Source organism: Amia ocellicauda, unplaced genomic scaffold (assembly GCF_036373705.1).
Source record: "Amia ocellicauda isolate fAmiCal2 unplaced genomic scaffold, fAmiCal2.hap1 HAP1_SCAFFOLD_41, whole genome shotgun sequence".
Taxonomy (NCBI): Eukaryota; Metazoa; Chordata; class Actinopteri; order Amiiformes; family Amiidae; genus Amia; species Amia ocellicauda.
This window is the reverse complement of record NW_027102981.1, coordinates 87119-111500: the sequence shown is the minus strand read 5'-3', so window position 1 is coordinate 111500 and position 24382 is coordinate 87119. Positions and strand designations below refer to the sequence as shown.

At 43.7% G+C, this 24382-nt stretch overlaps 19 non-coding genes and 2 pseudogenes across 19 annotated transcripts; all 21 read left to right on the top strand.

Moving 5' to 3' along the window:
* The first annotated feature begins 620 nt into the window (after positions 1-620).
* Positions 621-739, top strand: LOC136735796 (5S ribosomal RNA). The gene has a single exon (XR_010811323.1). It is a non-coding gene; the product is annotated as a 5S ribosomal RNA (ribosomal RNA).
* A 1055-nt stretch (positions 740-1794) lies between these two features.
* Positions 1795-1913, top strand: LOC136735108 (5S ribosomal RNA). The gene has a single exon (XR_010810731.1). It is a non-coding gene; the product is annotated as a 5S ribosomal RNA (ribosomal RNA).
* A 1066-nt stretch (positions 1914-2979) lies between these two features.
* On the top strand, positions 2980-3098 carry LOC136735995 (5S ribosomal RNA). The gene has a single exon (XR_010811521.1). It is a non-coding gene; the product is annotated as a 5S ribosomal RNA (ribosomal RNA).
* A 1055-nt stretch (positions 3099-4153) lies between these two features.
* Positions 4154-4272, top strand: LOC136735983 (5S ribosomal RNA). The gene has a single exon (XR_010811510.1). It is a non-coding gene; the product is annotated as a 5S ribosomal RNA (ribosomal RNA).
* A 1067-nt stretch (positions 4273-5339) lies between these two features.
* LOC136735990 (5S ribosomal RNA) lies at positions 5340-5458 on the top strand. The gene has a single exon (XR_010811516.1). It is a non-coding gene; the product is annotated as a 5S ribosomal RNA (ribosomal RNA).
* Positions 5459-6513: 1055 nt separating this feature from the next.
* LOC136735972 (5S ribosomal RNA) lies at positions 6514-6632 on the top strand. The gene has a single exon (XR_010811499.1). It is a non-coding gene; the product is annotated as a 5S ribosomal RNA (ribosomal RNA).
* A 1066-nt stretch (positions 6633-7698) lies between these two features.
* On the top strand, positions 7699-7817 carry LOC136735362 (5S ribosomal RNA). Its single transcript, XR_010810974.1, has one exon. It is a non-coding gene; the product is annotated as a 5S ribosomal RNA (ribosomal RNA).
* Positions 7818-8883: 1066 nt separating this feature from the next.
* On the top strand, positions 8884-9002 carry LOC136735373 (5S ribosomal RNA). Its single transcript, XR_010810984.1, has one exon. It is a non-coding gene; the product is annotated as a 5S ribosomal RNA (ribosomal RNA).
* A 1066-nt stretch (positions 9003-10068) lies between these two features.
* Positions 10069-10187, top strand: LOC136735438 (5S ribosomal RNA). Its single transcript, XR_010811041.1, has one exon. It is a non-coding gene; the product is annotated as a 5S ribosomal RNA (ribosomal RNA).
* A 1066-nt stretch (positions 10188-11253) lies between these two features.
* LOC136735372 (5S ribosomal RNA) lies at positions 11254-11372 on the top strand. Its single transcript, XR_010810983.1, has one exon. It is a non-coding gene; the product is annotated as a 5S ribosomal RNA (ribosomal RNA).
* A 1066-nt stretch (positions 11373-12438) lies between these two features.
* Positions 12439-12557, top strand: LOC136735437 (5S ribosomal RNA). The gene has a single exon (XR_010811040.1). It is a non-coding gene; the product is annotated as a 5S ribosomal RNA (ribosomal RNA).
* Positions 12558-13607: 1050 nt separating this feature from the next.
* On the top strand, positions 13608-13726 carry LOC136735926 (5S ribosomal RNA). Its single transcript, XR_010811453.1, has one exon. It is a non-coding gene; the product is annotated as a 5S ribosomal RNA (ribosomal RNA).
* A 1066-nt stretch (positions 13727-14792) lies between these two features.
* Positions 14793-14911, top strand: LOC136735961 (5S ribosomal RNA). The gene has a single exon (XR_010811488.1). It is a non-coding gene; the product is annotated as a 5S ribosomal RNA (ribosomal RNA).
* A 1066-nt stretch (positions 14912-15977) lies between these two features.
* On the top strand, positions 15978-16096 carry LOC136735185 (5S ribosomal RNA). The gene has a single exon (XR_010810806.1). It is a non-coding gene; the product is annotated as a 5S ribosomal RNA (ribosomal RNA).
* A 1066-nt stretch (positions 16097-17162) lies between these two features.
* LOC136735950 (5S ribosomal RNA) lies at positions 17163-17281 on the top strand. Its single transcript, XR_010811477.1, has one exon. It is a non-coding gene; the product is annotated as a 5S ribosomal RNA (ribosomal RNA).
* A 1066-nt stretch (positions 17282-18347) lies between these two features.
* LOC136735267 (5S ribosomal RNA) lies at positions 18348-18466 on the top strand. Its single transcript, XR_010810885.1, has one exon. It is a non-coding gene; the product is annotated as a 5S ribosomal RNA (ribosomal RNA).
* A 1066-nt stretch (positions 18467-19532) lies between these two features.
* On the top strand, positions 19533-19651 carry LOC136735938 (5S ribosomal RNA). The gene has a single exon (XR_010811465.1). It is a non-coding gene; the product is annotated as a 5S ribosomal RNA (ribosomal RNA).
* Positions 19652-20717: 1066 nt separating this feature from the next.
* Positions 20718-20846, top strand: LOC136735350 (uncharacterized; annotated as a pseudogene).
* A 1065-nt stretch (positions 20847-21911) lies between these two features.
* LOC136735806 (5S ribosomal RNA) lies at positions 21912-22030 on the top strand. Its single transcript, XR_010811333.1, has one exon. It is a non-coding gene; the product is annotated as a 5S ribosomal RNA (ribosomal RNA).
* A 1055-nt stretch (positions 22031-23085) lies between these two features.
* Positions 23086-23204, top strand: LOC136735337 (5S ribosomal RNA). The gene has a single exon (XR_010810954.1). It is a non-coding gene; the product is annotated as a 5S ribosomal RNA (ribosomal RNA).
* Positions 23205-24270: 1066 nt separating this feature from the next.
* On the top strand, positions 24271-24379 carry LOC136735465 (uncharacterized; annotated as a pseudogene).
* The last annotated feature ends 3 nt before the right edge of the window (positions 24380-24382 follow it).

The window sequence follows — 24382 nt, the reverse complement described above, 5'->3', positions numbered from 1 at the left end:
TCGAACTGTGATGATGGACTACCCGACTCGCCAATAATATTGGGTTCTGGTGTATTGAAATACAGGAGCTGCTGGATTTGTGTGTTTTCTTACCCCCTCACCATAGTTTGTCAAATGTTTAAACAACTGAACTTATATTCAAGGTTTGTTTCTCTTCATATGTTTTACTGGTTTACATTTGTCTCAGCAACCTGTTGAATGATTCTTCTGCTTTCAAAACAAAATGACAACAGGATGAATGCACACACTTGAAAATACAATACATGCAATGTTATGCATCATAGTGATGCAACCTCCTTTCAGTTTCATACTGCATGTCAATTGAAATCCTTACTGAAATGCACACCTTCTCAAGATTGCGCTTGACTGGCGTGTCAGGCACTCAATTACAGCTGTTTTATCAAGACAAATGTGTTCGTTTTGTAAAATATAGTTCCGGTCTGGTGTGGCACCCCAGCTAACGCACAACGTTGCCACAACGTTTCGTGTTAGCAGGGACTGTCTGCGGCGCGCTGGTGTGTCCCGGGCTTTAGAGTAGAGAGACAGTTCAACTGTAAGTATGAACGGCAGAAACGGATATTGCCTTCCCTTTAAGTAGAGCGTCAGGGACAGCCTCCCTGGCTTACGGCCATACTAGCCTGAATACGCCCGATCTCGTCCGATCTCGGAAGCTAAGCAGGCTCTGGCCTGGTCAGTACTTGGATGGGAGACCGCCTGGGAATACCAGGTGCTGTAAGCTTTTGCATCTTTTACACACCAGAGCGCGACAAATCACGAGTTTTAACTTTGGATACACGCAATTTCATCATTATTTCAGATTTGACTTCCCCAAATACACAGGCATACAATAGATCTTGTTCTCCAACGTAAACGGTCCCTAGTAACTAGGGTACATTCGTAAATAAATTGAGCATCATGGCTAGAAGTGACTAAATGTTGCCTAATCTTTCTCATCGAGAAATGACACAATTACAGCAACACAAAAAGGAACTCCACCGGACAAAGATCAGTGCTCACAAGGAGCCTCATTCAACACACACGGTTCCATTCCCATTCATGCAAAGCACGAAAGTGTAAAACTTGGGAACATACTTGAGAGCAAAGATCACATTCAATCTCATTCAAGGCACGGATGTGAATGCAACGGGATGAAATTACTGAAATGATGCCTGCCCTCGAACTGTGATGATGGACTACCCGACTCGCCAATAATATTGGGTTCTGGTGTATTGAAATACAGGAGCTGCTGGATTTGTGTGTTTTCTTACCCCCTCACCATAGTTTGTCAAATGTTTAAACAACTGAACTTATATTCAAGGTTTGTTTCTCTTCATATGTTTTACTGGTTTACATTTGTCTCAGCAACCTGTTGAATGATTCTTCTGCTTTCAAAACAAAATGACAACAGGATGAATGCACACACTTGAAAATACAATACATGCAATGTTATGCATCATAGTGATGCAACCTCCTTTCAGTTTCATACTGCATGTCAATTGAAATCCTTACTGAAATGCACACCTTCTCAAGATTGCGCTTGACTGGCGTGTCAGGCACTCAATTACAGCTGTATTATCAAGACAATATGTTCGTTTTGTAATATATAGTTCCGGTCTGGTGTGGCACCCCAGCTAACGCACAACGTTGCCACAACGTTTCGTGTTAGCAGGGACTGTCTGCGGCGCGCTGGTGTGTCCCGGACTTTAGAGTAGAGAGAGAGTTCAACTGCAAGTATGAGCGGCAGAAACGGATATTGCCTTCCCTTTAAGTAGAGCGTCAGGGACAGCCTCCCTGGCTTACGGCCATACTAGCCTGAATACGCCCGATCTCGTCCGATCTCGGAAGCTAAGCAGGCTCGGGCCTGGTCAGTACTTGGATGGGAGACCGCCTGGGAATACCAGGTGCTGTAAGCTTTTGCATCTTTTACACACCAGAGGGCGACAAATCACGAGTTTTAACTTTGGATACACGCAATTTCATCATTATTTCAGATTTGACTTCCCCAAATACACAGGCATACAATAGATCTTGTTCTCCAACGTAAACGGTCCCTAGTAACTAGGGTACATTCGTAAATAAATTGAGCATCATGGCTAGAAGTGACTAAATGTTGCCTAATCTTTCTCATCGAGAAATGACACAATTACAGCAACACAAAAAGGAACTCCACCGGACAAAGTTCAGTGCTCACAAGGAGCCTCATTCAACACACACGGTTCCATTCCCATTCATGCAAAGCACGAAAGTGTAAAACTTGGGAACATACTTGAGAGCAAAGATCACATTCAATCTCATTCAAGGCACGGATGTGAATGCAACGGGATGAAATTACTGAAATGATGCCTGCCCTCGAACTGTGATGATGGACTACCCGACTCGCCAATAATATTGGGTTCTGGTGTATTGAAATACAGGAGCTGCTGGATTTGTGTGTTTTCTTACCCCCTCACCATAGTTTGTCAAATGTTTAAACAACTGAACTTATATTCAAGGTTTGTTTCTCTTCATATGTTTTACTGGTTTACATTTGTCTCAGCAACCTGTTGAATGATTCTTCTGCTTTCAAAACAAAATGACAACAGGATGAATGCACACACTTGAAAATACAATACATGCAATGTTATGCATCATAGTGATGCAACCTCCTTTCAGTTTCATACTGCATGTCAATTGAAATCCTTACTGAAATGCACACCTTCTCAAGATTGCGCTTGACTGGCGTGTCAGGCACTCAATTACAGCTGTTTTATCAAGAGAATGTGTTCGTTTTGTAATATATAGTTCCGGTCTGGTGTGGCACCCCAGCTAACGCACAACGTTGCCACAATGTTGCCACAACGTGGCGTGTTAGCAGGGACTGTCTGCGGCGCGCTGGTGTGTCCCGGGCTTTAGAGTAGAGAGACAGTTCAACTGTAAGTATGAACGGCAGAAACGGATATTGCCTTCCCTTTAAGTAGAGCGTCAGGGACAGCCTCCCTGGCTTACGGCCATACTAGCCTGAATACGCCCGATCTCGTCCGATCTCGGAAGCTAAGCAGGCTCGGGCCTGGTCAGTACTTGGATGGGAGACCGCCTGGGAATACCAGGTGCTGTAAGCTTTTGCATCTTTTACACACCAGAGGGCGACAAATCACGAGTTTTAACTTTGGATACACGCAATTTCATCATTATTTCAGATTTGACTTCCCCAAATACACAGGCATACAATAGATCTTGTTCTCCAACGTAAACGGTCCCTAGTAACTAGGGTACATTCGTAAATAAATTGAGCATCATGGCTAGAAGTGACTAAATGTTGCCTAATCTTTCTCATCGAGAAATGACACAATTACAGCAACACAAAAAGGAACTCCACCGGACAAAGTTCAGTGCTCACAAGGAGCTTCATTCAACACACACGGTTCCATTCCCATTCATGCAAAGCACGAAAGTGTAAAACTTGGGAACATACTTGAGAGCAAAGATCACATTCAATCTCATTCAAGGCACGGATGTGAATGCAACGGGATGAAATTACTGAAATGATGCCTGCCCTCGAACTGTGATGATGGACTACCCGACTCGCCAATAATATTGGGTTCTGGTGTATTGAAATACAGGAGCTGCTGGATTTGTGTGTTTTCTTACCCCCTCACCATAGTTTGTCAAATGTTTAAACAACTGAACTTATATTCAAGGTTTGTTTCTCTTCATATGTTTTACTGGTTTACATTTGTCTCAGCAACCTGTTGAATGATTCTTCTGCTTTCAAAACAAAATGACAACAGGATGAATGCACACACTTGAAAATACAATACATGCAATGTTATGCATCATAGTGATGCAACCTCCTTTCAGTTTCATACTGCATGTCAATTGAAATCCTTACTGAAATGCACACCTTCTCAAGATTGCGCTTGACTGGCGTGTCAGGCACTCAATTACAGCTGTTTTATCAAGACAATGTGTTCGTTTTGTAATATATAGTTCCGGTCTGGTGTGGCACCCCAGCTAACGCACAACGTTGCCACAACGTTTCGTGTTAGCAGGGACTGTCTGCGGCGCGCTGGTGTGTCCCGGACTTTAGAGTAGAGAGACAGTTCAATTGCAAGTATGAGCGGAAGAAACGGATATTGCCTTCCCTTTAAGTAGAGCGTCAGGGACAGCCTCCCTGGCTTACGGCCATACTAGCCTGAATACGCCCGATCTCGTCCGATCTCGGAAGCTAAGCAGGCTCGGGCCTGGTCAGTACTTGGATGGGAGACCGCCTGGGAATACCAGGTGCTGTAAGCTTTTGCATCTTTTACACACCAGAGGGCGACAAATCACGAGTTTTAACTTTGGATACACGCAATTTCATCATTATTTCAGATTTGACTTCCCCAAATACACAGGCATAGAATAGATCTTGTTCTCCAACGTAAACGGTCCCTAGTAACTAGTGTACATTCGTAAATAAATTGAGCATCATGGCTAGAAGTGACTAAATGTTGCCTAATCTTTCTCATCGAGAAATGACACAATTACAGCAACACAAAAAGGAACTCCACCGGACAAAGTTCAGTGCTCACAAGGAGCCTCATTCAACACACACGGTTCCATTCCCATTCATGCAAAGCACGAAAGTGTAAAACTTGGGAAAATACTTGAGAGCAAAGATCACATTCAATCTCATTCAAGGCACGGATGTGAATGCAACGGGATGAAATTACTGAAATGATGCCTGCCCTCGAACTGTGATGATGGACTACCCGACTCGCCAATAATATTGGGTTCTGGTGTATTGAAATACAGGAGCTGCTGGATTTGTGTGTTTTCTTACCCCCTCACCATAGTTTGTCAAATGTTTAAACAACTGAACTTATATTCAAGGTTTGTTTCTCTTCATATGTTTTACTGGTTTACATTTGTCTCAGCAACCTGTTGAATGATTCTTCTGCTTTCAAAACAAAATGACAACAGGATGAATGCACACACTTGAAAATACAATACATGCAATGTTATGCATCATAGTGATGCAACCTCCTTTCAGTTTCATACTGCATGTCAATTGAAATCCTTACTGAAATGCACACCTTCTCAAGATTGCGCTTGACTGGCGTGTCAGGCACTCAATTACAGCTGTTTTATCAAGAGAATGTGTTCGTTTTGTAATATATAGTTCCGGTCTGGTGTGGCACCCCAGCTAACGCACAACGTTGCCACAATGTTGCCACAACGTGGCGTGTTAGCAGGGACTGTCTGCGGCTGCGCTGGTGTGTCCCGGGCTTTAGAGTAGAGAGACAGTTCAACTGTAAGTATGAACGGCAGAAACGGATATTGCCTTCCCTTTAAGTAGAACGTCAGGGACAGCCTCCCCGGCTTACGGCCATACTAGCCTGAATACGCCAGATCTCGTCCGATCTCGGAAGCTAAGCAGGCTCGGGCCTGGTCAGTACTTGGATGGGAGACCGCCTGGGAATACCAGGTGCTGTAAGCTTTTGCATCTTTTACACACCAGAGGGCGACAAATCACGAGTTTTAACTTTGGATACAAGCAATTTCATCATTATTTCAGATTTGACTTCCCCAAATACACAGGCATACAATAGATCTTGTTCTCCAACGTAAACGGTCCCTAGTAACTAGGGTACATTCGTAAATAAATTGAGCATCATGGCTAGAAGTGACTAAATGTTGCCTAATCTTTCTCATCGAGAAATGACACAATTACAGCAACACAAAAAGGAACTCCACCGGACAAAGTTCAGTGCTCACAAGGAGCTTCATTCAACACACACGGTTCCATTCCCATTCATGCAAAGCACGAAAGTGTAAAACTTGGGAACATACTTGAGAGCAATGATCACATACAATCTCATTCAAGGCACGGATGTGAATGCAACGGGATGAAATTACTGAAATGATGCCTGCCCTCGAACTGTGATGATGGACTACCCGACTCGCCAATAATATTGGGTTCTGGTGTATTGAAATACAGGAGCTGCTGGATTTGTGTGTTTTCTTACCCCCTCACCATAGTTTGTCAAATGTTTAAACAACTGAACTTATATTCAAGGTTTGTTTCTCTTCATATGTTTTACTGGTTTACATTTGTCTCAGCAACCTGTTGAATGATTCTTCTGCTTTCAAAACAAAATGACAACAGGATGAATGCACACACTTGAAAATACAATACATGCAATGTTATGCATCATAGTGATGCAACCTCCTTTCAGTTTCATACTGCATGTCAATTGAAATCCTTACTGAAATGCACACCTTATCAAGATTGCGCTTGACTGGCGTGTCAGGCACTCAATTACAGCTGTTTTATCAAGACAATGTGTTCGTTTTGTAATATATAGTTCCGGTCTGGTGTGGCACCCCAGCTAACGCACAACGTTGCCACAACGTTTCGTGTTAGCAGGGACTGTCTGCGGCGCGCTGGTGTGTCCCGGACTTTAGAGTAGAGAGACAGTTCAATTGCAAGTATGAGCGGAAGAAACGGATATTGCCTTCCCTTTAAGTAGAGCGTCAGGGACAGCTTCCCTGGCTTACGGCCATACTAGCCTGAATACGCCCGATCTCGTCCGATCTCGGAAGCTAAGCAGGCTCGGGCCTGGTCAGTACTTGGATGGGAGACCGCCTGGGAATACCAGGTGCTGTAAGCTTTTGCATCTTTTACACACCAGAGGGCGACAAATCACGAGTTTTAACTTTGGATACACGCAATTTCATCATTATTTCAGATTTGACTTCCCCAAATACACAGGCATAGAATAGATCTTGTTCTCCAACGTAAACGGTCCCTAGTAACTAGTGTACATTCGTAAATAAATTGAGCATCATGGCTAGAAGTGACTAAATGTTGCCTAATCTTTCTCATCGAGAAATGACACAATTACAGCAACACAAAAAGGAACTCCACCGGACAAAGTTCAGTGCTCACAAGGAGCCTCATTCAACACACACGGTTCCATTCCCATTCATGCAAAGCACGAAAGTGTAAAACTTGGGAACATACTTGAGAGCAAAGATCACATTCAATCTCATTCAAGGCACGGATGTGAATGCAACGGGATGAAATTACTGAAATGATGCCTGCCCTCGAACTGTGATGATGGACTACCCGACTCGCCAATAATATTGGGTTCTGGTGTATTGAAATACAGGAGCTGCTGGATTTGTGTGTTTTCTTACCCCCTCACCATAGTTTGTCAAATGTTTAAACAACTGAACTTATATTCAAGGTTTGTTTCTCTTCATATGTTTTACTGGTTTACATTTGTCTCAGCAACCTGTTGAATGATTCTTCTGCTTTCAAAACAAAATGACAACAGGATGAATGCACACACTTGAAAATACAATACATGCAATGTTATGCATCATAGTGATGCAACCTCCTTTCAGTTTCATACTGCATGTCAATTGAAATCCTTACTGAAATGCACACCTTCTCAAGATTGCGCTTGACTGGCGTGTCAGGCACTCAATTACAGCTGTTTTATCAAGACAATGTGTTTTTTTTGTAAAATATAGTTCCGGTCTGGTGTGGCACCCCAGCTAACGCACAACGTTGCCACAATGTTGCCACAACGTGGCGTGTTAGCAGGGACTGTCTGCGGCGCGCTGCTGTGTCCCGGGCTTTAGAGTAGAGAGACAGTTCAACTGTAAGTATGAACGGCAGAAACGGATATTGCCTTCCCTTTAAGTACAGCATCAGGGACAGCCTCCCTGGCTTACGGCCATACTAGCCTGAATACGCCCGATCTCGTCCGATCTCCGAAGCCAAGCAGGCTCGGGCCTGGTCGGTACTTGGATGGGAGACCGCCTGGGAATACCAGGTGCTGTAAGCTTTTGCACCTTTTACACACCAGAGGGCGACAAATCACGAGTTTTAACTTTGGATACACACAATTTCATCATTATTTCAGATTTTACTTCCCCAAATACACAGGCATACAATAGATCTTGTTCTCCAACGTAAACGGTCCCTAGTAACTAGGGTACATTCGTAAATAAATTGAGCATCATGGCTAGAAGTGACTAAATGTTGCCTAATCTTTCTCATCAAGAAATGACACAATTACAGCAACACAAAAAGGAACTCCACCGGACAAAGTTCAGTGCTCACAAGGAGCCTCATTCAACACACACGGTTCCATTCCCATTCATGCAAAGCACGAAAGTGTAAAACTTGGGAACATACTTGAGAGCAAAGATCACATTCAACCTCATTCAAGGCACGGATGTGAATGCAACGGGATGAAATTACTGAAATGATGCCTGCCCTCGAACTGTGATGATGGACTACCCGACTCACCAATAATATTGGCTTCTGGTGTATTGAAGTACAGGAGCTGCTGGATTTGTGTGTTTTCTTACCCCCTCACCATAGTTTGTCAAATGTTTAAACAACTGAACTTATATTCAAGGTTTGTTTCTCTTCATATGTTTTACTGGTTTACATTTGTCTCAGCAACCTGTTGAATGATTCTTCTGCTTTCAAAACAAAATGACAACAGGATGAATGCACACATTTGAAAATACAATACATGCAATGTTATGCATCATAGTGATGCAACCTCCTTTCAGTTTCATACTGCATGTCAATTGAAATCCTTACTGAAATGCACACCTTCTCAAGATTGCGCTTGACTGGCATGTCAGGCACTCAATTACAGCTGTTTTATCAAGACAATGTGTTCGTTTTGTAAAATATAGTTCCGGTCTGGTGTGGCACCCCAGCAAACGCACAACGTTGCCACAACGTTGCCACAACGTGGCGAGTTAGCAGGGACTGTCTGCGGCGCGTTGGTGTGTCCCGGGCTTTAGAGTAGAGAGACAGTTCAACTGTAAGTATGAACGGCAGAAACGGATATTGCCTTCCCTTTAAGTAGAGCGTCAGGGACAGCCTCCCTGGCTTACGGCCATACTAGCCTGAATACGCCCGATCTCGACCGATCTCGGAAGCCAGGCAGGCTCGGGCCTGGTCAGTACTTGGATGGGAGACCGCCTGGGAATACCAGGTGCTGTAAGCTTTTGCACCTTTTACACACCAGAGGGCGACAAATCACGAGTTTTAACTTTGGATACACACAATTTCATCATTATTTCAGATTTTACTTCCCCAAATACACAGGCATACAATAGATCTTGATCTCCAACGTAAACGGTCCCTAGTAACCAGGGTACATTCGTAAATTAATTGAGCATCATGGCTAGAAGTGACTCAATGTTGCCTAATCTTTCTCATCAAGAAATGACACAATTACAGCAACACAAAAAGGAACTCCACCACACAAAGTTCAGTGCTCACAAGGAGACTCATTCAACACACACGGTTCCATTCCCATTCATGCAAAGCACGAAAGTTTAAAACTTGGAAACATACTTGAGAGCAAAGATCACATTCAATCTCATTCAAGGCACGGATGTGAATGCAACGGGATGAAATTACTGAAATGATGCCTGCCCTCGAACTGTGATGATGGACTACCCGACTCGCCAATAATATTGGGTTCTGGTGTATTGAAATACAGGAGCTGCTGGATTTGTGTGTTTTCTTACCCCCTCACCATAGTTTGTCAAATGTTTAAACAACTGAACTTATATTCAAGGTTTGTTTCTCTTCATATGTTTTACTGGTTTACATTTGTCTCAGCAACCTGTTGAATGATTCTTCTGCTTTCAAAACAAAATGACAACAGGATGAATGCACACACTTGAAAATACAATACATGCAATGTTATGCATCATAGTGATGCAACCTCCTTTCAGTTTCATACTGCATGTCAATTGAAATCCTTACTGAAATGCACACCTTCTCAAGATTGCGCTTGACTGGCGTGTCAGGCACTCAATTACAGCTGTTTTATCAAGACAATGTGTTCGTTTTGTAAAATATAGTTCCGGTCTGGTGTGGCACCCCAACTAACGCACAACGTTGCCACAACGTTGCCTCAACGTGGCGTGTTAGCAGGGACTGTCTGCGGCGCGCTGGTGTGTCCTGGGCTTTAGAGTAGAGAGACAGTTCAACTGTAAGTATGATCGGCAGAAACGGATATTGCCTTCCCTTTAAGTAGAGCGTCAGGGACAGCCTCCCTGGCTTACGGCCATACTAGCCTGAATACGCCCGATCTCGACCGATCTCGGAAGCCAGGCAGCCTCGGGCCTGGTCAGTACTTGGATGGGAGACCGCCTGGGAATACCAGGTGCTGTAAGCTTTTGCACCTTTTACACACCAGAGGGCGACAAATCACGAGTTTTAACTTTGGATACACACAATTTCATCATTATTTCAGATTTTACTTCCCCAAATACACAGGCATACAATAGATCTTGATCTCCAACGTAAACGGTCCCTAGTAACTAGGGTACATTCGTAAATTAATTGAGCATCATGGCTAGAAGTGACTCAATGTTGCCTAATCTTTCTCATCAAGAAATGACACAATTACAGCAACACAAAAAGGAACTCCACCACACAAAGTTCAGTGCTCACAAGGAGACTCATTCAACACACACGGTTCCATTCCCATTCATGCAAAGCACGAAAGTGTAAAACTTGGGAACATACTTGAGAGCAAAGATCACATTCAATCTCATTCAAGGCACGGATGTGAATGCAACGGGATGAAATTACTGAAATGATGCCTGCCCTCGAACTGTGATGATGGACTACCCGACTCGCCAATAATATTGGGTTCTGGTGTATTGAAATACAGGAGCTGCTGGATTTGTGTGTTTTCTTACCCCCTCACCATAGTTTGTCAAATGTTTAAACAACTGAACTTATATTCAAGGTTTGTTTCTCTTCATATGTTTTACTGGTTTACATTTGTCTCAGCAACCTGTTGAATGATTCTTCTGCTTTCAAAACAAAATGACAACAGGATGAATGCACACACTTGAAAATACAATACATGCAATGTTATGCATCATAGTGATGCAACCTCCTTTCAGTTTCATACTGCATGTCAATTGAAATCCTTACTGAAATACACACCTTCTCAAGATTGCGCTTGACTGGCGTGTCAGGCACTCAATTACAGCTGTTTTATCAAGACAATGTGTTCGTTTTGTAAAATATAGTTCCGGTCTGGTGTGGCACCCCAGCAAACGCACAACGTTGCCACAACGTTGCCACAACGTGGCGAGTTAGCAGGGACTGTCTGCGGCGCGCTGGTGTGTCCCGGGCTTTAGAGTAGAGAGACAGTTCAACTGTAAGTATGAACGGCAGAAACGGATATTGCCTTCCCTTTAAGTAGAGCGTCAGGGACAGCCTCCCTGGCTTACGGCCATACTAGCCTGAATACGCCCGATCTCGACCGATCTCGGAAGCCAGGCAGGCTCGGGCCTGGTCAGTACTTGGATGGGAGACCGCCTGGGAATACCAGGTGCTGTAAGCTTTTGCACCTTTTACACACCAGAGGGCGACAAATCACGAGTTTTAACTTTGGATACACACAATTTCATCATTATTTCAGATTTTACTTCCCCAAATACACAGGCATACAATAGATCTTGATCTCCAACGTAAACGGTCCCTAGTAACTAGGGTACATTCGTAAATTAATTGAGCATCATGGCTAGAAGTGACTCAATGTTGCCTAATCTTTCTCATCAAGAAATGACACAATTACAGCAACACAAAAAGGAACTCCACCACACAAAGTTCAGTGCTCACAAGGAGACTCATTCAACACACACGGTTCCATTCCCATTCATGCAAAGCACGAAAGTGTAAAACTTGGAAACATACTTGAGAGCAAAGATCACATTCAATCTCATTCAAGGCACGGATGTGAATGCAACGGGATGAAATTACTGAAATGATGCCTGCCCTCGAACTGTGATGATGGACTACCCGACTCGCCAATAATATTGGGTTCTGGTGTATTGAAATACAGGAGCTGCTGGATTTGTGTGTTTTCTTACCCCCTCACCATAGTTTGTCAAATGTTTAAACAACTGAACTTATATTCAAGGTTTGTTTCTCTTCATATGTTTTACTGGTTTACATTTGTCTCAGCAACCTGTTGAATGATTCTTCTGCTTTCAAAACAAAATGACAACAGGATGAATGCACACACTTGAAAATACAATACATGCAATGTTATGCATCATAGTGATGCAACCTCCTTTCAGTTTCATACTGCATGTCAATTGAAATCCTTACTGAAATGCACACCTTCTCAAGATTGCGCTTGACTGGCGTGTCAGGCACTCAATTACAGCTGTTTTATCAAGACAATGTGTTCGTTTTGTAAAATATAGTTCCGGTCTGGTGTGGCACCCCAACTAACGCACAACGTTGCCACAACGTTGCCACAACGTGGCGTGTTAGCAGGGACTGTCTGCGGCGCGCTGGTGTGTCCCGGGCTTTAGAGTAGAGAGACAGTTCAACTGTAAGTATGATCGGCAGAAACGGATATTGCCTTCCCTTTAAGTAGAGCGTCAGGGACAGCCTCCCTGGCTTACGGCCATACTAGCCTGAATACGCCCGATCTCGACCGATCTCGGAAGCCAGGCAGCCTCGGGCCTGGTCAGTACTTGGATGGGAGACCGCCTGGGAATACCAGGTGCTGTAAGCTTTTGCACCTTTTACACACCAGAGGGCGACAAATCACGAGTTTTAACTTTGGATACACACAATTTCATCATTATTTCAGATTTTACTTCCCCAAATACACAGGCATACAATAGATCTTGATCTCCAACGTAAACGGTCCCTAGTAACTAGGGTACATTCGTAAATTAATTGAGCATCATGGCTAGAAGTGACTAAATGTTGCCTAATCTTTCTCATCGAGAAATGACACAATTACAGCAACACAAAAAGGAACTCCACCGGACAAAGTTCAGTGCTCACAAGGAGCCTCATTCAACACACACGGTTCCATTCCCATTCATGCAAAGCACGAAAGTGTAAAACTTGGGAACATACTTGAGAGCAAAGATCACATTCAATCTCATTCAAGGCACGGATGTGAATGCAACGGGATGAAATTACTGAAATGATGCCTGCCCTCGAACTGTGATGATGGACTACCCGACTCGCCAATAATATTGGGTTCTGGTGTATTGAAATACAGGAGCTGCTGGATTTGTGTGTTTTCTTACCCCCTCACCATAGTTTGTCAAATGTTTAAACAACTGAACTTATATTCAAGGTTTGTTTCTCTTCATATGTTTTACTGGTTTACATTTGTCTCAGCAACCTGTTGAATGATTCTTCTGCTTTCAAAACAAAATGACAACAGGATGAATGCACACACTTGAAAATACAATACATGCAATGTTATGCATCATAGTGATGCAACCTCCTTTCAGTTTCATACTGCATGTCAATTGAAATCCTTACTGAAATGCACACCTTCTCAAGATTGCGCTTGACTGGCGTGTCAGGCACTCAATTACAGCTGTTTTATCAAGACAATGTGTTCGTTTTGTAATACATAGGTCTGGTGTGGCACCCCAGCTAACGCACAACGTTGCCACAACGTTTCGTGTTAGCAGGGACTGTCTGTGGCGCGCTGGTGTGTCCCGGACTTTAGAGTAGAGAGACAGTTCAACTGCAAGTATGAGCGGCAGAAACGGATATTGCCTTCCCTTTAAGTAGAGCGTCAGGGACAGCCTCCCTGGCTTACGGCCATACTAGCCTGAATACGCCCGATCTCGTCCGATCTCGGAAGCTAAGCAGGCTCCGGCCTGGTCAGTACTTGGATGGGAGACCGCCTGGGAATACCAGGTGCTGTAAGCTTTTGCATCTTTTACACACCAGAGGGCGACAAATCACGAGTTTTAACTTTGGATACACGCAATTTCATCATTATTTCAGATTTGACTTCCCCAAATACACAGGCATACAATAGATCTTGTTCTCCAACGTAAACGGTCCCTAGAAACTAGGGTACATTCGTAAATAAATTGAGCATCATGGCTAGAAGTGACTAAATGTTGCCTAATCTATCTCATCGAGAAATGACACAATTACAGCAACACAAAAAGGAACTCCACCGGACAAAGTTCAGTGCTCACAAGGAGCCTCATTCAACACACACGGTTCCATTCCCATTCATGCAAAGCACGAAAGTGTAAAACTTGGGAACATACTTGAGAGCAAAGATCACATTCAATCTCATTCAAGGCACGGATGTGAATGCAACGGGATGAAATAACTGAATTGATGCCTGCCCTCGAACTGTGATGATGGACTACCCGACTCGCCAATAATATTGGCTTCTGGTGTATTGAAATACAGGAGCTGCTGGATGTGTGTGTTTTCTTACCCCCTCACCATAGTTTGTCAAATGTTTAAACAACTGAACTTATATTCAAGGTTTGTTTCTCTTCATATGTTTTACTGGTTTACATTTGTCTCAGCAACCTGTTGAATGATTCTTCTGCTTTCAAATTAAAATGACAACAGGATGAATGCACACACTTGAAAATACAATACATGCAATGTTATGCATCATAGTGATGCAACCTCCTTTCAGTTTCATACTGCATGTCAATTGAAATCCTTACTGAAATGCACACCTTCTCAAGATTGCGCTTGACTGGCGTGTCAGGCACTCAATTACAGCTGTTTTATCAAGACAATGTGTTCGTTTTGTAATACATAGTTCCGGTCTGGTGTGGCACCCCAGCTAACGCACAACGTTGCCACAATGTTGCCACAACGTGGCGTGTTAGCAGGGACTGTCTGCGGCGCGCTGGTGTGTCCCGGGCTTTAGAGTAGAGAGACAGTTCAACTGTAAGTATGAACGGCAGAAACGGATATTGCCTTCCCTTTAAGTAGAGCGTCAGGGACAGCCTCCCTGGCTTACGGCCATACTAGCCTGAATACGCCCGATCTCGTCCGATCTCGGAAGCTAAGCAGGCTCGGGCCTGGTCAGTACTTGGATGGGAGACCGCCTGGGAATACCAGGTGCTGTAAGCTTTTGCATCTCTTACACACCAGAGGGCGACAAATCACGAGTTTTAACTTTGGATACACGCAATTTCATCATTATTTCAGATTTGACTTCCCCAAATACACAGGCATACAATAGATCTTGTTCTCCAACGTAAACGGTCCCTAGTAACTAGGGTACATTCGTAAATAAATTGAGCATCATGGCTAGAAGTGACTAAATGTTGCCTAATCTTTCTCATCGAGAAATGACACAATTACAGCAACACAAAAAGGAACTCCACCGGACAAAGTTCAGTGCTCACAAGGAGCCTCATTCAACACACACGGTTCCATTCCCATTCATGCAAAGCACGAAAGTGTAAAACTTGGGAACATACTTGAGAGCAAAGATCACATTCAATCTCATTCAAGGCACGGATGTGAATGCAACGGGATGAAATTACTGAAATGATGCCTGCCCTCGAACTGTGATGATGGACTACCCGACTCGCCAATAATATTGGGTTCTGGTGTATTGAAATACAGGAGCTGCTGGATTTGTGTGTTTTCTTACCCCCTCACCATAGTTTGTCAAATGTTTAAACAACTGAACTTATATTCAAGGTTTGTTTCTCTTCATATGTTTTACTGGTTTACATTTGTCTCAGCAACCTGTTGAATGATTCTTCTGCTTTCAAAACAAAATGACAACAGGATGAATGCACACACTTGAAAATACAATACATGCAATGTTATGCATCATAGTGATGCAACCTCCTTTCAGTTTCATACTGCATGTCAATTGAAATCCTTACTGAAATGCACACCTTCTCAAGATTGCGCTTGACTGGCGTGTCAGGCACTCAATTACAGCTGTTTTATCAAGACAATGTGTTCGTTTTGTAATATATAGTTCCGGTCTGGTGTGGCACCCCAGCTAACGCACAACGTTGCCACAACGCTGCCACAACGTGGCGTGTTAGCAGGGACTGTCTGCGGCGCGCTGGTGTGTCCCGGGCTTTAGAGTAGAGAGACAGTTCAACTGTAAGTATGAACGGCAGAAACGGATATTGCCTTCCCTTTAAGTAGAGCGTCAGGGACAGCCTCCCTGGCTTACGGCAATACTAGCCTGAATACGCCCGATCTCGTCCGATCTCGGAAGCTAAGCAGGCTCTGGCCTGGTCAGTACTTGGATGGGAGACCGTCTGGGAATACCAGGTGCTGTAAGCTTTTGCATCTTTTACACACCAGAGGGCGACAAATCACGAGTTTTAACTTTGGATACACGCAATTTCATCATTATTTCAGATTTGACTTCCCCAAATACACAGGCATACAATAGATCTTGTTCTCCAACGTAAACGGTCCCTAGAAACTAGGGTACATTCGTAAATAAATTGAGCATCATGGCTAGAAGTGACTAAATGTTGCCTAATCTATCTCATCGAGAAATGACACAATTACAGCAACACAAAAAGGAACTCCACCGGACAAAGTTCAGTGCTCACAAGGAGCCTCATTCAACACACACGGTTCCATTCCCATTCATGCAAAGCACGAAAGTGTAAAACTTGGGAACATACTTGAGAGCAAAGATCACATTCAATCTCATTCAAGGCACGGATGTGAATGCAACGGGATGAAATAACTGAATTGATGCCTGCCCTCGAACTGTGATGATGGACTACCCGACTCGCCAATAATATTGGCTTCTGGTGTATTGAAATACAGGAGCTGCTGGATGTGTGTGTTTTCTTACCCCCTCACCATAGTTTGTCAAATGTTTAAACAACTGAACTTATATTCAAGGTTTGTTTCTCTTCATATGTTTTACTGGTTTACATTTGTCTCAGCAACCTGTTGAATGATTCTTCTGCTTTCAAATTAAAATGACAACAGGATGAATGCACACACTTGAAAATACAATACATGCAATGTTATGCATCATAGTGATGCAACCTCCTTTCAGTTTCATACTGCATGTCAATTGAAATCCTTACTGAAATGCACACCTTCTCAAGATTGCGCTTGACTGGCGTGTCAGGCACTCAATTACAGCTGTTTTATCAAGACAATGTGTTCGTTTTGTAATACATAGTTCCGGTCTGGTGTGGCACCCCAGCTAACGCACAACGTTGCCACAATGTTGCCACAACGTGGCGTGTTAGCAGGGACTGTCTGCGGCGCGCTGGTGTGTCCCGGGCTTTAGAGTAGAGAGACAGTTCAACTGTAAGTATGAACGGCAGAAACGGATATTGCCTTCCCTTTAAGTAGAGCGTCAGGGACAGCCTCCCTGGCTTACGGCCATACTAGCCTGAATACGCCCGATCTCGTCCGATCTCGGAAGCTAAGCAGGCTCGGGCCTGGTCAGTACTTGGATGGGAGACCGCCTGGGAATACCAGGTGCTGTAAGCTTTTGCATCTCTTACACACCAGAGGGCGACAAATCACGAGTTTTAACTTTGGATACACGCAATTTCATCATTATTTCAGATTTGACTTCCCCAAATACACAGGCATACAATAGATCTTGTTCTCCAACGTAAACGGTCCCTAGTAACTAGGGTACATTCGTAAATAAATTGAGCATCATGGCTAGAAGTGACTAAATGTTGCCTAATCTTTCTCATCGAGAAATGACACAATTACAGCAACACAAAAAGGAACTCCACCGGACAAAGTTCAGTGCTCACAAGGAGCCTCATTCAACACACACGGTTCCATTCCCATTCATGCAAAGCACGAAAGTGTAAAACTTGGGAACATACTTGAGAGCAAAGATCACATTCAATCTCATTCAAGGCACGGATGTGAATGCAACGGGATGAAATTACTGAAATGATGCCTGCCCTCGAACTGTGATGATGGACTACCCGACTCGCCAATAATATTGGGTTCTGGTGTATTGAAATACAGGAGCTGCTGGATTTGTGTGTTTTCTTACCCCCTCACCATAGTTTGTCAAATGTTTAAACAACTGAACTTATATTCAAGGTTTGTTTCTCTTCATATGTTTTACTGGTTTACATTTGTCTCAGCAACCTGTTGAATGATTCTTCTGCTTTCAAAACAAAATGACAACAGGATGAATGCACACACTTGAAAATACAATACATGCAATGTTATGCATCATAGTGATGCAACCTCCTTTCAGTTTCATACTGCATGTCAATTGAAATCCTTACTGAAATGCACACCTTCTCAAGATTGCGCTTGACTGGCGTGTCAGGCACTCAATTACAGCTGTTTTATCAAGACAATGTGTTCGTTTTGTAATATATAGTTCCGGTCTGGTGTGGCACCCCAGCTAACGCACAACGTTGCCACAACGCTGCCACAACGTGGCGTGTTAGCAGGGACTGTCTGCGGCGCGCTGGTGTGTCCCGGGCTTTAGAGTAGAGAGACAGTTCAACTGTAAGTATGAACGGCAGAAACGGATATTGCCTTCCCTTTAAGTAGAGCGTCAGGGACAGCCTCCCTGGCTTACGGCCATACTAGCCTGAATACGCCCGATCTCGTCCGATCTCGGAAGCTAAGCAGGCTCTGGCCTGGTCAGTACTTGGATGGGAGACCGTCTGGGAATACCAGGTGCTGTACGCTTTTGCATCTTTTACACACCAGAGGGCGACAAATCACGAGTTTTAACTTTGGATACACGCAATTTCATCATTATTTCAGATTTGACTTCCCCAAATACACAGGCATACAATAGATCTTGTTCTCCAACGTAAACGGTCCCTAGAAACTAGGGTACATTCGTAAATAAATTGAGCATCATGGCTAGAAGTGACTAAATGTTGCCTAATCTATCTCATCGAGAAATGACACAATTACAGCAACACAAAAAGGAACTCCACCGGACAAAGTTCAGTGCTCACAAGGAGCCACATTCAACACACACGGTTCCATTCCCATTCATGCAAAGCACGAAAGTGTAAAACTTGGGAACATACTTGAGAGCAAAGATCACATTCAATCTCATTCAAGGCACGGATGTGAATGCAACGGGATGAAATAACTGAATTGATGCCTGCCCTCGAACTGTGATGATGGACTACCCGACTCGCCAATAATATTGGCTTCTGGTGTATTGAAATACAGGAGCTGCTGGATGTGTGTGTTTTCTTACCCCCTCACCATAGTTTGTCAAATGTTTAAACAACTGAATTTATATTCAAGGTTTGTTTCTCTTCATATGTTTTACTGGTTTACATTTGTCTCAGCAACCTGTTGAATGATTCTTCTGCTTTCAAATTAAAATGACAACAGGATGAATGCACACACTTGAAAATACAATACATGCAATGTTATGCATCATAGTGATGCAACCTCCTTTCAGTTTCATACTGCATGTCAATTGAAATCCTTACTGAAATGCACACCTTCTCAAGATTGCGCTTGACTGGCGTGTCAGGCACTCAATTACAGCTGTTTTATCAAGACAATGTGTTCGTTTTGTAATACATAGTTCCGGTCTGGTGTGGCACCCCAGCTAACGCACAACGTTGCCACAATGTTGCCACAACGTGGCGTGTTAGCAGGGACTGTCTGCGGCGCGCTGGTGTGTCCCGGGCTTTAGAGTAGAGAGACAGTTCAACTGTAAGTATGAACGGCAGAAACGGATATTGCCTTCCCTTTAAGTAGAGCGTCAGGGACAGCCTCCCTGGCTTACGGCCATACTAGCCTGAATACGCCCGATCTCGTCCGATCTCGGAAGCTAAGCAGGCTCGGGCCTGGTCAGTACTTGGATGGGAGACCGCCTGGGAATACCAGGTGCTGTAAGCTTTTGCATCTTTTACACACCAGAGGGCGACAAATCACGAGTTTTAACTTTGGATACACGCAATTTCATCATTATTTCAGATTTGACTTCCCCAAATACACAGGCATACAATAGATATTGTTCTCCAACGTAAACGGTCCCTAGTAACTAGGGTACATTCGTAAATAAATTGAGCATCATGGCTAGAAGTGACTAAATGTTGCCTAATCTTTCTCATCGAGAAATGACACAATTACAGCAACACAAAAAGGAACTCCACCGGACAAAGTTCAGTGCTCACAAGGAGCCTCATTCAACACACACGGTTCCATTCCCATTCATGCAAAGCACGAAAGTGTAAAACTTGGGAACATACTTGAGAGCAAAGATCACATTCAATCTCATTCAAGGCACGGATGTGAATGCAACGGGATGAAATTACTGAAATGATGCCTGCCCTCGAACTGTGATGATGGACTACCCGACTCGCCAATAATATTGGGTTCTGGTGTATTGAAATACAGGAGCTGCTGGATTTGTGTGTTTTCTTACCCCCTCACCATAGTTTGTCAAATGTTTAAACAACTGAACTTATATTCAAGGTTTGTTTCTCTTCATATGTTTTACTGGTTTACATTTGTCTCAGCAACCTGTTGAATGATTCTTCTGCTTTCAAAAAAAAATGACAACAGGATGAATGCACACACTTGAAAATACAATAAATGCAATGTTATGCATCATAGTGATGCAACCTCCTTTCAGTTTCATACTGCATGTCAATTGAAATCCTTACTGAAATGCACACCTTCTCAAGATTGCGCTTGACTGGCGTGTCAGGCACTCAATTACAGCTGTTTTATCAAGACAATGTGTTCGTTTTGTAATACATAGTTCCGGTCTGGTGTGGCACCCCAGCTAACGCACAACGTTGCCACAATGTTGCCACAACGTGGCGTGTTAGCAGGGACTGTCTGCGGCGCGCTGGTGTGTCCCGGGCTTTAGAGTAGAGAGACAGTTCAACTGTAAGTATGAACGGCAGAAACGGATATTGCCTTCCCTTTAAGTAGAGCGTCAGGGACAGCCTCCCTGGCTTACGGCCATACTAGCCTGAATACGCCCGATCTCGTCCGATCTCGTCCGATCTCGGAAGCTAAGCAGGCTCGGGCCTGGTCAGTACTTGGATGGGAGACCGCCTGGGAATACCAGGTGCTGTAAGCTTTTCATCTTTTACACACCAGAGGGCGACAAATCACGAGTTTTAACTTTGGATACACGCAATTTCATCATTATTTCAGATTTGACTTCCCCAAATACACAGGCATACAATAGATCTTGTTCTCCAACGGAAACGGTCCCTAGTAACTAGGGTACATTCGTAAATAAATTGAGCATCATGGCTAGAAGTGACTAAATGTTGCCTAATCTTTCTCATCGAGAAATGACACAATTACAGCAACACAAAAAGGAACTCCACCGGACAAAGTTCAGTGCTCACAAGGAGCCTCATTCAACACACACGGTTCCATTCCCATTCATGCAAAGCACGAAAGTGTAAAACTTGGGAACATACTTGAGAGCAAAGATCACATTCAATCTCATTCAAGGCACGGATGTGAATGCAACGGGATGAAATTACTGAAATGATGCCTGCCCTCGAACTGTGATGATGGACTACCCGACTCGCCAATAATATTGGGTTCTGGTGTATTGAAATACAGGAGCTGCTGGATTTGTGTGTTTTCTTACCCCCTCACCATAGTTTGTCAAATGTTTAAACAACTGAACTTATATTCAAGGTTTGTTTCTCTTCATATGTTTTACTGGTTTACATTTGTCTCAGCAACCTGTTGAATGATTCTTCTGCTTTCAAAACAAAATGACAACAGGATGAATGCACACACTTGAAAATACAATACATGCAATGTTATGCATCATAGTGATGCAACCTCCTTTCAGTTTCATACTGCATGTCAATTGAAATCCTTACTGAAATGCACACCTTCTCAAGATTGCGCTTGAATGGCGTGTCAGGCACTCAATTACAGCTGTTTTATCAAGACAATGTGTTAGTTTTGTAATATATAGTTCCGGTCTGGTGTGGCACCCCAGCTAACGCACAACGTTGCCACAACGCTGCCACAACGTGGCGTGTTAGCAGGGACTGTCTGCGGCGCGCTGGTGTGTCCCGGGCTTTAGAGTAGAGAGACAGTTCAACTGTAAGTATGAACGGCAGAAACGGATATTGCCTTCCCTTTAAGTAGAGCGTCAGGGACAGCCTCCCTGGCTTACGGCCATACTAGCCTGAATACGCCCGATCTCGTCCGATCTCGGAAGCTAAGCAGGCTCGGACCTGGTCAGTACTTGGATGGGAGACCGCCTGGGAATACCAGGTGCTGTAAGCTTTTGCATCTTTTACACACCAGAGGGCGACAAATCACGAGTTTTAACTTTGGATACACGCAATTTCATCATTATTTCAGATTTGACTTCCCCAAATACACAGGCATACAATAGATCTTGTTCTCCAACGTAAACGGTCCCTAGTAACTAGGGTACATTCGTAAATAAATTGAGCATCATGGCTAGAAGTGACTAAATGTTGCCTAATCTTTCTCATCGAGAAATGACACAATTACAGCAACACAAAAAGGAACTCCACCGGACAAAGTTCAGTGCTCACAAGGAGCCTCATTCAACACACACGGTTCCATTCCCATTCATGCAAAGCACAAAAGTGTAAAACTTGGGAACATACTTGAGAGCAAAGATCACATTCAATCTCATTCAAGGCACGGATGTGAATGCAACGGGATGAAATTACTGAAATGATGCCTGCCCTCGAACTGTGATGATGGACTACCCGACTCGCCAATAATATTGGGTTCTGGTGTATTGAAATACAGGAGCTGCTGGATTTGTGTGTTTTCTTACCCCCTCACCATAGTTTGTCAAATGTTTAAACAACTGAACTTATATTCAAGGTTTGTTTCTCTTCATATGTTTTACTGGTTTACATTTGTCTCAGCAACCTGTTGAATGATTCTTCTGCTTTCAAAACAAAATGACAACAGGATGAATGCACACACTTGAAAATACAATACATGCAATGTTATGCATTATAGTGATGCAACCTCCTTTCAGTTTCATACTGCATGTCAATTGAAATCCTTACTGAAATGCACACCTTCTCAAGATTGCGCTTGACTGGCGTGTCAGGCACTCAATTACAGCTGTATTATCAAGACAATGTGTTCGTTTTGTAATACATAGTTCCGGTCTGGTGTGGCACCCCAGCTAACGCACAACGTTGCCACAACGTTTCGTGTTAGCAGGGACTGTCTGCGGCGCGCTGGTTTGTCCCGGGCTTTAGAGTAGAGTGACAGTTCAACTGTAAGTATGAACGGCAGAAACTGATATTGCCTTCCCTTTAAGTAGAGCGTCAGGGACAGCCTCCCTGGCTTACGGCTATACTAGCCTGAATACGCCCGATCTCGTCCGATCTCGGAAGCTGAGCAGGCTCGGGCCTGGTCAGTACTTGAATGGGAGACCGCCTGGGAATACCGGGTGCTGTAAGCTTTTGCATCTTTTACACACCAGAGGGCGACAAATCACGAGTTTTAACTTTGGATACACGCAATTTCATCATTATTTCAGATTTGACTTCCCCAAATACACAGGCATACAATAGATCTTGTTCTCCAACATAAACGGTCCCTAGTAACTAGGGTACATTCGTAAATAAATTGAGCATCATGGCTAGAAGTGACTAAATGTTGCCTAATCTTTCTCATCGAGAAATGACACAATTACAGCAACACAAAAAGGAACTCCACCGGACAAAGTTCAGTGCTCACAAGGAGCCTCATTCAACACACACGGTTCCATTCCCATTCATGCAATGCACGAAAGTGTAAAACTTGGGAACATACTTGAGAGCAAAGATCACATTCAATCTCATTCAAGGCACGGATGTGAATGCAACGGGATGAAATTACTGAAATGATGCCTGCCCTCGAACTGTGATGATGGACTACCCGACTCGCCAATAATATTGGGTTCTGGTGTATTGAAATACAGGAGCTGCTGGATTTGTGTGTTTTTTTACCCCCTCACCATAGTTTGTCAAATGTTTAAACAACTGAACTTATATTCAAGGTTTGTTTCTCTTCATATGTTTTACTGGTTTACATTTGTCTCAGCAACCTGTTGAATGATTCTTCTGCTTTCAAAACAAAATGACAACAGGATGAATGCACACACTTGAAAATACAATACATGCAATGTTATGCATCATAGTGATGCAACCTCCTTTCAGTTTCATACTGCATGTCAATTGAAATCCTTACTGAAATGCACACCTTCTCAAGATTGCGCTTGACTGGCGTGTCAGGCACTCAATTACAGCTGTTTTATCAAAACAACGTGTTCGTTTTGTTATATATAGTTCCGGTCTGGTGTGGCACCCCAGCTAACGCACAACGTTGCCACAATGTTGCCACAACGTGGCGTGTTAGCAGGGACTGTCTGCGGCGCGCTGGTGTGTCCCGGGCTTTAGAGTAGAGAGACAGTTCAACTGTAAGTATGAACGGCAGAAACGGATATTGCCTTCCCTTTAAGTAGAGTGTCAGGGACAGCATTCCTGGCTTACGGCCATACTAGCCTGAATACGCCCGATCTCGGAAGCTAAACAGGCTTGGGCCAGGTCAGTACTTGGATGGGAGACCGCCTGGGAATACCAGGTGCTGTAAGCTTTT